The sequence below is a fragment of the Triturus cristatus genome, chromosome 6 (assembly GCF_964204655.1).
Source record: "Triturus cristatus chromosome 6, aTriCri1.1, whole genome shotgun sequence".
NCBI classification, from domain to species: domain Eukaryota; kingdom Metazoa; phylum Chordata; class Amphibia; order Caudata; family Salamandridae; genus Triturus; species Triturus cristatus.
Genome location: NC_140589.1, coordinates 1,491,288,453 through 1,491,303,507, shown reverse-complemented (window position 1 = coordinate 1,491,303,507; position 15,055 = coordinate 1,491,288,453).

Here is a 15,055-nt window from a genome sequence, read left to right as displayed (position 1 = left end):
TATTACACAATACAAAATACTCCTCTTCCAGGAAACCTGGGTAATAAAATCTACTCCCCTAGTAGGTTACAAGGAATTTCAGAATCTGGCCATAAAGGGGACCAATCGAGGGAGAGCAAAAGGGGGCCTCTCCACCTTCATTTCAACCGACATTTCTGGATTCGCCGTTTCCATAGACCTTGATTCCCCCTGGCTGTTATGTGTCAAACTTGACACTCCGCCTTTCAATAGTTTACTGATTATAAATATTTACATTCATCCTGCGTCCAAACAAAAACGGGCAAGCATCGACCACTTATTTGCCTCACTTGCCACTCTAAAACTTGCTTACCCCGACGCTAACATCATTCTGTCAGGGGACTTCAACATGTCTTTATTGCAAGAAACAAATGTCAGTAGGCGGGACACTCTGGCCAAAACTCAACACGGCACCCTTGGCAAGCAATGCGCAGCTCACTTGTATGATCTTTCCCTGCGTATGCTTAACGGGCACTGTCCAACTGATACCCCAGCGGCATATACAAGGGTCACTCAAAAGTCAGCTTCAACTATTGACTACTCTTTTATAGATCATAATCTATCTTCCCGGATCAAAAACTTTCAAATTTTGGATAGAGCAGAGAGTGACCATCAACCGCAATCCTTCATACTCCTAAATAATAATACAAATTCAACTCTCACTAACGCAAAGTCTCAAGAACTCCAATGCTACAATCTCAAACGCTTCATCTGGAAAAAGGATAATATAAGTGACTTTATGGCAACATGCATTAGCATTTTGGAGAAATGTAATCTCGAACCATCCAGCATCCGGGCCTGGGAGACATTCACCACTGAACTAAACCAAAATTGGTCCAAATTGGCTATTGGCAAAAAAGCAGGCAAACCGTTGGGGGCAGCATGGTTCACCAAAAGCCTGAGAATTCAAAAACAACAATTGAGCAAAAACTTACGAAAACTAAGAACACAGGGCTCACCTCCTACTAAAGATCAATTGCTCTTAATTTCCAAAGCCAAAAAAGACCTTAAAAAAGATATAATGGCGGCCAAGAAAGTATTCCAGGAACATCTTTGGGCGAAACTCCACTACTCTTGCAAACAAAGAGACTCCAAGCTTTTCTGGGAAATCATCAACCAGTTAACTAATGGCAGGATTCGCCACCACAATTCGGACATCATGGAGGACACATGGAGAGCCCACATCGAATCATTATATAACAAAATCTTCTCCCCAGGCACTGCTGATTGTGGCTCCCAACTCAGTAACAGAGTTACCATTAGAGATTCAACGAAAAACGACTTCCCCCCTGATTCAGACTCTCCTTTACGGATTCTTAAAGAACAAGTACTGAAAACAATAAAAAAATTAAGATCTGAGGGTGCCCCCGGGCCTAATAGCCTCCCAAATGCCTTGTTTCGGCACAATCCACCATTCTGGGCAGATTATTTGTCCCCTCTTTTTTCGGACATTCTAACTTTTAATATGATCCCTGACTCTTGGAGGGGAAGCATTCTAAGCCCAATATACAAATCGGGTTCTCGTTCCGATCCTGCAAACTACAGACTGATCGCGTTAATTGATGTGGAGGCTAAAATTTACGCATCAAACCTGTTGGTAGATCTAGACGACTGGGTGGCGAGAACAAACCTTATTCCCCCAACACAAACCGGATTTAGGGCTGGGATGGGCACCTTGACAAATATTTCCGCTGTAACACTCATGGCCAATCAAGCCCTTCGTACCTCAAGGCCACTCTACGTATGTTTCATTGACCTTAAAGCGACCTTTGATAAGGTCTCAAGAGCCAGGCTATGGGCAAATATGCGCAACTGGGGCGTCCCAGCTAAGCTGCTGGAGGCTATAACCAATCTGTACTCCGAAACGTGGGTCCAGATTAGGAAAGGAGACGGACTTAGCATTACCAAGAAGATCCACACACTCAACGGGTTAAAACAAGGGTGCATGTTGGCACTGTGCCTTTTTAACATTTATACCGCTGACTTGGACGAGCACCTCCGGTCTATCCAATGTGATCCCCCGAAACTTGGCACAACACCCATATCCAGCCTTCATTACGCGGACGACATCGTTTTACTGGCGCAAACACCAATTGGTTTGCAACGATTAATTACAGAACTCGGAGCCTATACCACCTCGGTCCAACTGACCATCAATCATAAAAAACTAAGGTGATGAGCTTCAACAAACATCATAAAGCTGACCGCAAATTTACCTGGATTTTGGATAAACGACCTCTGACCGAGGTGGATTCATACAAATACCTTGGCTTCCAAATTGATCGCAAACTTATTTTTAAGACTCACATATCCCAAAGCCATACGAAATCTAAACAGCTGCAGTTTGCCTTTAAAACTTTAAAAAACAAACTTGCAGGCGGCTCAACTGGGCACCTATTAAAGGTTATAGCAGCAAAATTCTTGCCTTCCATCTCATATGGCACAGAAATCTTGAATGGTAAGGATGCTATAGGCCTGAATTTGGAACAGTCAATCCTGTTTAAGAAACTGTTTGCAATCTCCCGCCACATGCCACAAGCCCAAATTCGACTCGAGTATGGTTTAAAAAATCAGATCCCTGACAAACAAGGCATACTAGCCAAGTACTATTGGAGGATGCGGGATGTAGAGGAAAACACACTCGCACATTATTGTTTCGGCGGAAATTGAAAAGCAAGCTAGCCTCAAAAATTCAATTTTCGAAGCTCTGAGGGCCTCCCTCTCAGCATTGAAGTTAGAGGAGGCATGGCTTACAGCACCCACCTACTCCTGTTTTAAACCATTGGTCAACAAAGTCATAAAACAGCATTCCATATTACTAGACAAAATTGCCTTAGCAAAAAACAAACACGCCTGGGCCGTGATCCAGTCATACCAGAGGCTGCAACCCCAACCCTACCTCCTGGATCACTTTTCGGACCAGAAAAAAACACTTTTTTACTTTACTAAGGCTAGGGTCATACCCATCAAAGGACCTGACCCCAAAATGGAAACACGAATGGCAATCAAAGGAATGTCGCCTGTGTGGAGCTTGGGATGAGTCCTTACTGCATCTACTATGCATCTGCCCCGCCTTGGCAGAAATGCGCAAAAAGGACCTTCGGGAGATCTTTAGGAAGGAACAAATAAGAACTTGTAGAGCAGCAGTGGTTCATTGTCTCACGGGCTCATCCATCCCATTGTCCTGCAGAGCCAGAAACTTTTTAAAAAATGCAGCAAGAGATTTGGCCAACACAGAACCCGTTAACCAACTTGCGCAGCATTAGAATACCTGGTTTTGTACCCATTGAAAGTTCTGCTTACATGTTAACTTTTTATAATAATAATCACAATGTATATCCTTGAAAGTTTTATTTATGGTGGTTTTTCCACCCTTTTATGGTTTTTTATGAAATCAAATAAAAGTATATTCTCTCTCTCCAGTAATTTGCCTTTTCTGAACATGAATTTGTTGCCATTCAATGAAAAAAGCAATCTGGGTGGCATATGGAATGTTCATTTCTCACAGATTCTGCTTGGGAGGCATGAACTACTGCCTTGTGTCCTGCATGGACTGTTTTAAGCTAGGGCAAAAAGTGATCATGTCATCTTCAAGTAAGATACCCTTCCTTTCTCTCACCAACTGCAATATTTGATGATTAACAATGAGGTCCCATATACTTCGGTAGCAACAAGCAAAAAGGAATCTCTAATCGCCCCACTTGATTCTGCCATCACACCAAGCAGCCCAAATTACACTGAAATCAAACAAACGCTGCCAGACAATTTACACAGTTTATTTAAACTACCAACTAAGAAAGAGAAGCAACATCTTAATACCTCGTCAAAACTAACAGCAAAATCTGTATTTTTGCCCAGGACTGAACTGTACCATGCAACTATAACGAGCCCCAGTGTGGAAAATACGCTAGTAGACAATGTCCGGAAAGATTGTAGTAACTCAGGTAAAATTGAAAAAAAAAAGCATAAGCTGAGTCCGGGACGTAACGTCATCACAAATACAAAGGCCAATAAAACTCCGAGACTAGACAATACTAATGTCTTCCCGTATCTGCCTTTGATGCTTCCTGGGCCCACTGAGGGAGCAACCAAAATGGAACACGGCTCTGAACGCGCACCGCAGTCCGAGATCTTCCCAGATAACAAAAAATTGGACTTTATCCCCCACTACGTCTCAAGGGGCAACCATGACTTCCTCAACAGAAGTGTTCTGTTGAAGTTATTCAAGGCTCTGCCCACTCTGAGCCACATTAACACCAGGGACATTAAAAGCATAGGGTTCTAACAGAATCAGCATTCAGTGGAACTCCAAGAATCAACAACCGCCACGTTCATTGACTCCCTCGTCACTGAGAAAATCTGGCAGCAGAGGGTTTCATTTGGAAAATGGGGTATTGAGTTAAAAAAGATCGACCCCCCACGTTATCCCAGTCCATTACACATGCCAAATCAACCAGCGGGCCTGTTAAAAGGTGCCAAAGGCCCGGATAACCGAAGTCTTTTTCCTGGCATAGACTCCACGGTTAGGACAATCACAATCACCTTTGTTCAACCTGAAGCCAGTCAGCCCATCGGACTCCGGCACTTTAATAAGCCTGGAATCTCCCAAACCAGGGCATGAAAAAATCCACAAGTCGCCACAAATTCACCTAAAGGCTACCAAATCTGCTCCTGGAACGTGTTCGGCCTTGGGACGAAATTAGAAGACCCTGACTTCATGGAGTTTATTACACAATACAAAATACTCCTCTTCCAGGAAACCTGGTTAATAAAATCTACTCCCCTAGTAGGTTACCAGGAATTTCATAATCTGGCCACAAAGGGGACCAATCGAGGGAGAGCAAAAGGGGGCCTCTCCACCTTCATTTCAACCGACATTTCTGGATTCGCCGTTTCCATAGACCTTGATTCCCCCTGGCTGTTATGTGTCAAACTTGACACTCCGCCTTTCAATAGTTTACTGATTATAAATATTTACATTCATCCTGCGTCCAAACAAAAACGGGCAAGCATCGACCACTTATTTGTCTCACTTGCCACTCTAAAACTTGCTTACCCCGACGCTAACATCATTCTGTCAGGGGACTTCAACATGTCTTTATTGCAAGAAACAAATGTCAGTAGGCTGGACACTCTGGCCAAAACTCGACACGACACCCTTGGCAAGCAATGCGCAGCTCACTTGTATGATCTTTCCCTGCGTATGCTTAACGGGCACTGTCCAACTGATACCCCAGCGGCATATACAAGGGTCACTCAAAAGTCAGCTTCAACTATTGACTACTCTTTTATAGATCATAATCTAGCTTCCCGGATCAAAAACTTTCAAATTTTGGATAGAGCAGAGAGTGACCATCAACCGCAATCCTTCATACTCTTAAATAATAATACAAATTCAACTCTCACCAACGCAAAGTCTCAAGAACTCCAATGCTACAATCTCAAACGCTTCATCTGGAAAAAGGATAATATAAGTGACTTTATGGCAACATGAATTAGCATTTTAGAGAAATTTAATCTCGAACCATCCAGCATCCGGGCCTGGGAGACATTCACCACTAAACTAAACCAAAATTGGTCCAAATTGGCTATTGGCAAAAAAGCAGGCAAACCGTTGGGGGCAGCATGGTTCACCAAAAGCCTGAGAATTCAAAAACAACAATTGAACAAAAACTTATGAAAACTAAGAACACAGGGCTCACCTCCTACTAAAGATCAATTGCTCTTAATTTCCAAAGCCAAAAAAGATCTTAAAAAAGATATCATGGCGGCCAAGAAAGTATTCCAGGAACATCTTTGGGCAAAACTCCACTACTCTTGCAAACAAAGAGACTCCAAGCTTTTCTGGGAAATCATCAACCAGTTAACTAATGGCAGGAACCGCCACCACAATTCGGACATCATGGAGGACACATGGAAAGCCCACATCAAATCATTATATAACAAAATCTTCTCCCCAGGCACTGCTGATTGTGGCTCCCAACTCAGTAACAGAGTTACCATTAGAGATTCAACGAAAAACGACTTCCCCCCTGATTCAGACTCTCCTTTACGGATTCTTAAAGAACAAGTACTGAAAACAATAAAAAAAATTAAGATCTGAGGGTGCCCCCGGGCCTAATGGACTCCCAAATGCCTTGTTTTGGCACAATCCACCACTCTGGGCAGATTATTTGTCCCCTCTTTTTTCGGACATTCTAACTTTTAATATGATCCCTGACTCTTGGAGGGGAAGCATTCTAAGCCCAATATACAAATCGGGTTCTCGTTCCGATCCTGCAAACTACAGACTGATCGCGTTAATTGATGTGGAGGCTAAAATTTACGCATCAAACCTGTTGGTAGATCTAGAGGACTGGGTGGCGAGAACAAACCTTATTCCCCCAACAAAAAACGGATTTAGGGCTGGGATTGGCACCTTGACAAATATTTCCGCTGTAACACTCATGGCCAATCAAGCCCTTTGTACCTCAAAACCACTCTACGTATGTTTCATTGACCTTAAAGCGGCCTTTGATAAGGTCTCAAGAGCCAGGCTATGGGCAAAAATGCGCAACTGGGGCGTCCCAGCTAAGCTGCTGGAATCTATAACCAATCTGTACTCCGAAACGTGGGTCCAGATTAGGAAAGGAGACGGACTTAGCATTACCAAGAAGATCCACACACTCAACGGGTTAAAACAAGTGTGCGTGTTGGCACCGTGCCTTTTTAACATTTATACCGCTGACTTGGACGAGCACCTCCGGTCTATCCAATGTGATCCCCCGAAACTTGGCACAACACCCATATCCAGCCTTCAATACGTGGACGACATCGTTTTACTGGCGCAAACACCAATTGGTTTGCAACGATTAATTACAGAACTCAGAGCCTATACCACCTCTGTCCAACTGACCATCAATCATAAAAAAACGAAGGTGACGAGCTTCAACAAACATCATAAAGCTGACCGCAAATTTACCTGGATTTTGGATAAACGACCTCTGACCGAGGTGGATTCATACAAATACCTTGGCTTCCAAATTGATCGCAAACTTATTTTTAAGACTCACATGTCCCAAAGCCATCCGAAATCTAAACAGCTGCAGTTTGCCTTTAAAACTTTAAAAAACAAACTTGCAGGCGGCTCAACTGGGCACCTATTAAAGGTTATAGCAGCAAAATTCTTGCCTTCCATCTCATATGGCACAGAAATCTTGAATGGTAAGGATGCTATAGGCCTGAATTTGGAACAGTCAATCCTTTTTAAGAAACTGTTTGCATTCCCCCGCCACATGCCACAAGCCCAAATTCGACTCGAGTATGGCTTAAAAAATCAGATCCCTGACAAACAAGACATACTAGCCAAGTACTATTGGAGGATGCGGGATGCAGAGGAAAAGACACTCGCGCATTATTGTTGGGCGGAAATTGAAAAGCAAGCTAGCCTCAAAAATTCAATTTTCGAAGCTCTTAGGGCCTCCCTCTCAGCATTGAAGTTAGAGGAGGCATGGCTTACAGCACCCACCTACTCTTGTTTTAAACCATTGGTCAACAAAGCCATAAAACAGCATTCCATATTACTAGACAAAATTGCCTTAGCAAAAAACAAACACGCCTGGGCCGTGATCCAGTCATACCAGAGGCTGCAACCCCAACCCTACCTGCTGGATCACTTTTCGGACCAGAAAAAAACACTTTTTTACTTTACTAAGCCTAGGGTCATACCCATCAAAGGATCTGACCCCAAAATGGAAACACGTATGGCAATCAAAGGAATGTCGCCTGTGTGGAGCTTGGGATGAGTCCTTACTGCATCTACTATGCATCTGCCCCGCCTTGGCAGAAATGCGCAAAAAGGACCTTCGGGAGATCTTTAGGAAGGAACAAATAGGAACTTGTAGAGCAGCAGTGATTCACTGTCTCACGGGCTCATCCATCCCATTGTCCTGCAGAGCCATAAACTTTTTTAAAAAGGCAGCAAGAGATTTGGCCAACACAGAACCCGTTAACCAACTTGCGCAGCATTAGAATACCTGGTTTTTACCCATTGAAAGTTCTGCTTACATGTTAACTTTTTATACTTTTTATACTTTTTATAATAATAATCACAATGTATATCCTTGAAAGTTTTATTTACGGTGGTTTTTCCACCCTTTTATGGTTTTTTATGAAATCAAATAAAAGTATATTCTCTCTCTCCAGTAATTTGCCTTTTCTGAACATTAATATATGTGTTTGTTGCCATTCAATGAAAAAAGCAATCTGGGTGGCATATGGAATGTTCATTTCTCACAGTTTCTGCTTGGGAGGCATGAACTACTGCCTTGTGTCCTGCATGGACTGTTTTAAGCCAGGGCAAAAAGTGATCATGTCATCTTCAAGTAAGATACCCTTCCTTTCTCTCAGCAACTGCAATATTTGATGATTAACGATGAGGTCCCATATACTTCGGTAGCAACAAGCAACAAGGATTCTCTAATCGCCCCACTTGATTCTGCCATCACAACAAGCAGCCCAAATTACACTGAAATCAAACAAAAGCTGCCAGACAATTTACACAGTTTATATAAACTACCAACTAAGAAAGAGAAGCAACATCTTAATACCTCGCCAAAACTAACAGCAAACTCTGTATTTTTGCCCAGGACTGAACTGTACCATGCAACTATAACGGGCCCCAGTGTGGAAAATACGCTAGTAGACAATGTCCGGAAAGATTGTAGTAACTCAGGTAAAATTGAAAAAAAAAAGCATAAGCTGAGTCCGGGACGTAACGTCATCACAAATACAAAGGCCAATAAAACTCCGAGACTAGACAATACTAATGTCTTTCCGTATCTGCCTTTGATGCTTCCTGGGCCCACTGAGGGAGCAACCAAAATGGAACACGGCTCTGAACGCGCGCCGCAGTCCGAGATCTTCCCAGATAACAAAAAATTGGACTTTATCCCCCACTACGTCTCAAGGGGCAACCATGACTTCCTCAACAGAAGTGTTCTGTTGAAGTTATTCAAGGCTCTGCCCACTCTGAGCCACATTAACTCCAGGGACATTAAAAGCATAGGGTTCTACCAGAATCAGCATTCAGTGGAACTCCAAGAATCAACAACCGCCACGTTCATTGACTCCCTCGTCACTGAGCAAATCTGGCAGCAGAGGGTTTCATTTGGAAAATGGGGTATTGAGTTAAAAAAGATTGACCCCCCACGTTATCCCAGTCCATTACACATGCCAAATCAACCAGCGGGCCTGTTAAAAGGTGCCAAAGGCCCGGATAACCGAAGTCTTTTTCCTGGCATAGACTCCACGGTTAGGACAATCACAATCACCTTTGTTCAACCTGAAGCCAGTCAGCCCATCGGACTCCGGCACTTTAATAAGCCTGGAATCTCCCAAACCAGGGCATGAAAAAATCCACAAGTCGCCACAAATTCACCTAAAGGCTACCAAATCTGCTCCTGGAACGTGTTCGGCCTTGGGACGAAATTAGAAGACCCTGACTTCATGGAGTTTATTAAACAATACAAAATACTCCTCTTCCAGGAAACCTGGGTAATAAAATCTACTCCCCTAGTAGGTTACAAGGAATTTCAGAATCTGGCCACAAAGGGGACCAATCGAGGCAGAGCAAAAGGGGGCCTCTCCACCTTCATTTCAACCGACATTTCTGGATTCGCCGTTTCCATAGACCTTGATGCCCCCTGGCTGTTATGTGTCAAACTTGACACTCCGCCTTTCAATAGTTTACTGATTATAAATATTTACATTCATCCTGCGTCCAAACAAAAACGGGCAAGCATCGACCACTTATTTGCCTCACTTGCCACTCTAAAACTTGCTTACCCCGACGCTAACATCATTCTGTCAGGGGACTTCAACATGTCTTTATTGCAAGAAACAAATGTCAGTAGGCGGGACACTCTGGCCAAAACTCGACACGACACCCTTGGCAAGCAATGCGCAGCTCACTTGTATGATCTTTCCCTGCGTATGCTTAACGGGCACTGTCCAACTGATACCCCAGCGGCATATACAAGGGTCACTCAAAAGTCAGCTTCAACTATTGACTACTCTTTTATAGATCATAATCTAGCTTCCCGGATCAAAAACGTTCAAATTTTGGATAGAGCAGAGAGTGACCATCAACCGCAATCCTTCATACTCCTAAGTAATAATACAAATTCAACTCTCACTAACGCAAAGTCTCAAGAACTCCAATGCTACAATCTCAAACGCTTCATCTGGAAAAAGGATAATATAAGTGAATTTATGGCAACATGCATTAGCATTTTGGAGAAATTTAATCTCGAACCATCCAGCATCCGGGCCTGGGAGACATTCACCACTGAACTAAACCAAAATTGGTCCAAATTGGCTATTGGCAAAAAAGCAGGCAAACCGTTGGGTGCAGCATGGTTCACCAAAAGCCTGAGAATTCAAAAACAACAATTGAACAAAAACTTATGAAAACTAAGAACACAGGGCTCACCTCCTACTAAAGATCAATTGCTCTTAATTTCCAAAGCCAAAAAAGACCTTAAAAAAGATATCATGGCGGCCAAGAAAGTATTCCAGGAACATCTTTGGGCGAAACTCCCCTACTCTTGCAAACAAAGAGACTCCAAGCTTTTCTGGGAAATCATCAACCAGTTAACTAATGGCAGGAACCGCCACCACAATTCGGACATCATGGAGGACACACGGAGAGCCCACATCAAATCATTATATAACAAAATCTTCTCCCCAGGCACTGCTGATTGTGGCTCCCAAATCAGTAACAGAGTTACCATTAGAGATTCAACGAAAAACGACTTCCCCCTTGATTCAGACTCTCCTTTATGGATTCTTAAAGAACAAGTACTGAAAACAATAAAAAAATTAAGATCTGAGGGTGCCCTCGGGCCTAATGGCCTCCCAAATGCCTTGTTTCGGCACAATCCACCATTCTGGGCAGATTATTTGTCCCCTCTTTTTACGGACATTCTAACTTTTAATATGATCCCTGACTCTTGGAGGGGAAGCATTCTAAGCCCAATATACAAATCGGGTTCTCGTTCCGATCCTGCAAACTACAGACTGATCGCGTTAATTGATGTGGAGGCTAAAATTTACGCATCAAACCTGTTGGTAGATCTAGAGGACTGGGTGGCGAGAACAAACCTTATTCCCCCAACACAAAACGGATTTAGGGCTGGGATGGGCACCTTGACAAATATTTCCGCTGTAACACTCATGGCCAATCAAGCCCTTTGTACCTCAAGGCCACTCTACGTATGTTTCATTGACCTTAAAGCGACCTTTGATAAGGTCTCAAGAGCCAGGCTATGGGCAAAAATGCGCAACTGGGGCGTCCCAGCTAAGCTGCTGGAGGCTATAACCAATCTGTACTCCGAAACGTGGGTCCAGATTAGGAAGGGAGACGGACTTAGCATTACCAAGAAGATCCACACACTCAACGGGTTAAAACAAGGGTGCGTGTTGGCACCGTGCCTTTTTAACATTTATACCGCTGACTTGGACGAGCACCTCCGGTCTATCCAATGTGATCCCCCGAAACTTGGCACAACACCCATATCCAGCCTTCAATACGCGGACGACATCGTTTTACTGGCGCAAACACCAATTGGTTTGCAACGATTAATTACAGAACTCGGAGCCTATACCACCTCGGTCCAACTGACCATCAATCATAAAAAAACTACGGTGATGAGCTTCAACAAACATCATAAAGCTGACCGCAAATTTACCTGGATTTTGGATAAACGACCTCTGACCGAGGTGGATTCATACAAATACCTTGGCTTCCAAATTGATCGCAAACTTATTTTTAAGACTCACATGTCCCAAAGCCATACGAAATCTAAACAGCTGTAGTTTGCCTTTAAAACTTTAAAAAACAAACTTGCAGGCGGCTCAACTGGGCACCTATTAAAGGTGATAGCAGCAAAATTCTTGCCTTCCATCTCATATGGCACAGAAATCTTGAATGGTAAGGATGCTATAGGCCTGAATTTGGAACAGTCAATCCTTTTTAAGAAACTGTTTGCAATCCCCCGCCACATGCCACAAGCCCAAATTCAACTCGAGTATGGTTTAAAAACTCAGATCCCTGACCAACAAAGGCATACTAGCCAATTACTATTGGAGGATGCGGGATGCAGAGGAAAACACACTCGCGCATTATTGCTGGGCGGAAATTGAAAAGCAAGCTAGCCTCAAAAATTCAATTTTCGAAGCTCTGAGGGCCTCCCTCTCAGCATTGAAGTTAGAGGAGGCATGGCTTACAGCACCCACCTACTCTTGTTTTAAACCATTGGTCAACAAAGCCATAAAATGGCATTCCATATTACTAGACAAAATTGCTTTAGCAAAAAACAAACACGCCTGGGCCGTGATCCAGTCATACCAGAGGCTGCAACCCCAACCCTACCTGCTGGATCACTTTTCGGACCAGAAAAAAACACTTTTTTACTTTACTAAGGCTAGGGTCATACCCATCAAAGGACCTGACCCCAAAATGGAAACATGTATGGCAATCAAAGGAATGTCACCTGTGTGGAGCTTGGGATGAGTCCTTACTGCATCTACTATGCATCTGCCCCGCCTTGGCAGAAATGCGCAAAAAGGACCTTCGGGCGATCTTTAGGAAGGAACAAATAGGAACTTGTAGAGCAGCAGTGATTCACTGTCTCACGGGCTCATCCATCCCATTGTCCTGCAGAGCCATAAACTTTTTAAAAAATGCAGCAAGAGATTTGGCCAACACAGAACCCGTTAACCAACTTGCGCAGCATTAGAATACCTGGTTTTGTACCCATTGAAAGTTCTGCTTACATGTTAGCTTTTTATACTTTTTATAATAATAATCACAATGTATATCCTTGAAAGTTTTATTTATGGTGGTTTTTCCACCCTTTTATGGTTTTTTATGAAATCAAATAAAAGTATATTCTCTCTCTCCAGTAATTTGCCTTTTCTGAACATGAATTTGTTGCCATTCAATGAAAAAAGCAATCTGGGTGGCATATGGAATGTTCATTTCTCACAGATTCTGCTTGGGAGGCATGAACTACTGCCTTGTGTCCTGCATGGACTGTTTTAAGCCAGGGCAAAAAGTGATCATGTCATCTTCAAGTAAGATACCCTTCCTTTCTCTCACCAACTGCAATATTTTATCACGGTCTCTGTAGTTAAGATGTTCAGCAAGAATTGGGTGAGGAGGTGCACCTGGGACAGGTCTTTGAGTCAATGTTCCATGCACTCTCAATTATAAAGGTGAGGAAGAATGATCTAATATATCTATTAACAGTTTTCTATATAGCATTAAACTCGGCCCATGCTGGTGGATTCAGGAGTTTCAACAATGAGGATGCTGCTCTGTCTGAACCTGGCCTCAAGGTCCTCGTTATTGGTCATCACTTTTCCAGTTGCATCTTGATTTCCTTTTGTCCTTAAGTCTGCTTCAGTGAATCTTTTTCAATATCTGAGATGCGTTATTTGGCCATGTCAATTGTCATGTGTTTCTTTTCGGATCGCTCCTTCATGCAATCTTGTCTCTTTGTCAAGGAGTCGATCGATCTTCGTATCAGTTGTCACCAGGCTTCTGCACATTTCCAGGATTACCTTCACGTCTGCAGTGTCATCTGTCTCAGACCTCAGACCAGTACAGAGGTGGCATCATGCTCTGGGTCTTTCTCCTGGGCCCTAGAGACCTTTTTGGTTCCGTCACAGTTCAGATTGGCCTGTTTGGTGTCAGGATTCACCATAGTGGTAGTCCTAGTATGGGCACTATTCAAGCCTTAATTGTGTTGAAGGCGTCTCTCCGCACCCAGGTAGCACCGAACCAGTGCAGGGTAAGATTGAATATATTATGATGCCAGTGGCTCAGAACAGTTCCTATCAACAGGGCCATGGTGGAATATGGTCTAATTCTCAAGACCACTAATCTAATCTTTTGCACACTGTTCAGGCAATTATCAATTTGTCAGAGGCATTTGTAGACTGTGCAGGGTATAGAAATTCTGTGCATGGCTCCAAGGGATGGCACGTCACATTGTATAGAGATATCTGCACAAAGATATATTTAGTATCACCATACTAAACATTGCAGACTGAATGTTACTGAAATACTTAGAGGGCTTATTTGACCCTCTCATGAGTGCCTGTCCCCAAACCTGATTGATGTGTTACATGTGGTGCTCTCAGTTTCTCACTTTGATCTCTTTCTCCTCTTAAGAATCAATTAGATGTATTGTGCAGTTTCTAGTGGTCTCCTCCCAGCTGATACATGTAGCATGAAGCTGCACGCAGATGATATCCAGCCAGGGTGCTTAGGCCTGAGGGGCCGTCCACACAAGCGAGCCCAGGGTGCATGCCAGTTTGGAAGGCTCCAAGTGTGCGGTCACACAGGATCCACAGCGTCTCAATACCTGTTCCTGCAATCATTGGCTATCATGGCATTCTCCTTAGCTAGCAACATGCCAAGCCCACAATCACTCCACACCACACATCACATCCTGAAAGGCTGTGCAGTTGAATGTGGCTTCTTTACCTTGTACGGACTCTTAGGACCTGATTATGAGTTTGGTTGTGCAGGAGCGGTGCGGCATGACCCCGCGCTGCTCCCGCACCACCAAACTCGACCACTAGCCACCCACCAGATTATTAGTATTCTCGTTGTCTGGCAGGCGGTCCTTTGAAAAAGGCACCGCAATGAGAATGCCAAAGCAAGTTTTTGCACAGCACGGACTGTTAGGTTCATGCTGTGCAGGAACTGGGTGTTCATGCAGACAGTTTCATGGCATGAACACTGCCATGAGACCGCTGGCAGTGAGGAAACTTGTAAAATGATTGGTGCGGCCCCGCTTGCTGCGGCCCCGCAAAGCATTTTGCGACCTCACACCACCACACCAGCACCATGGATCGTGGATTCCAGGCAGATGCAGTGGTTTCAAAACGGTACTTCTAATACAGAGTTACATGTGGTGCTCTCAGTTTCTCACTTTGATCTCTTTCTCCTCTTAAGAATCAATTAGATGTATTGTGCAGTTTCTAG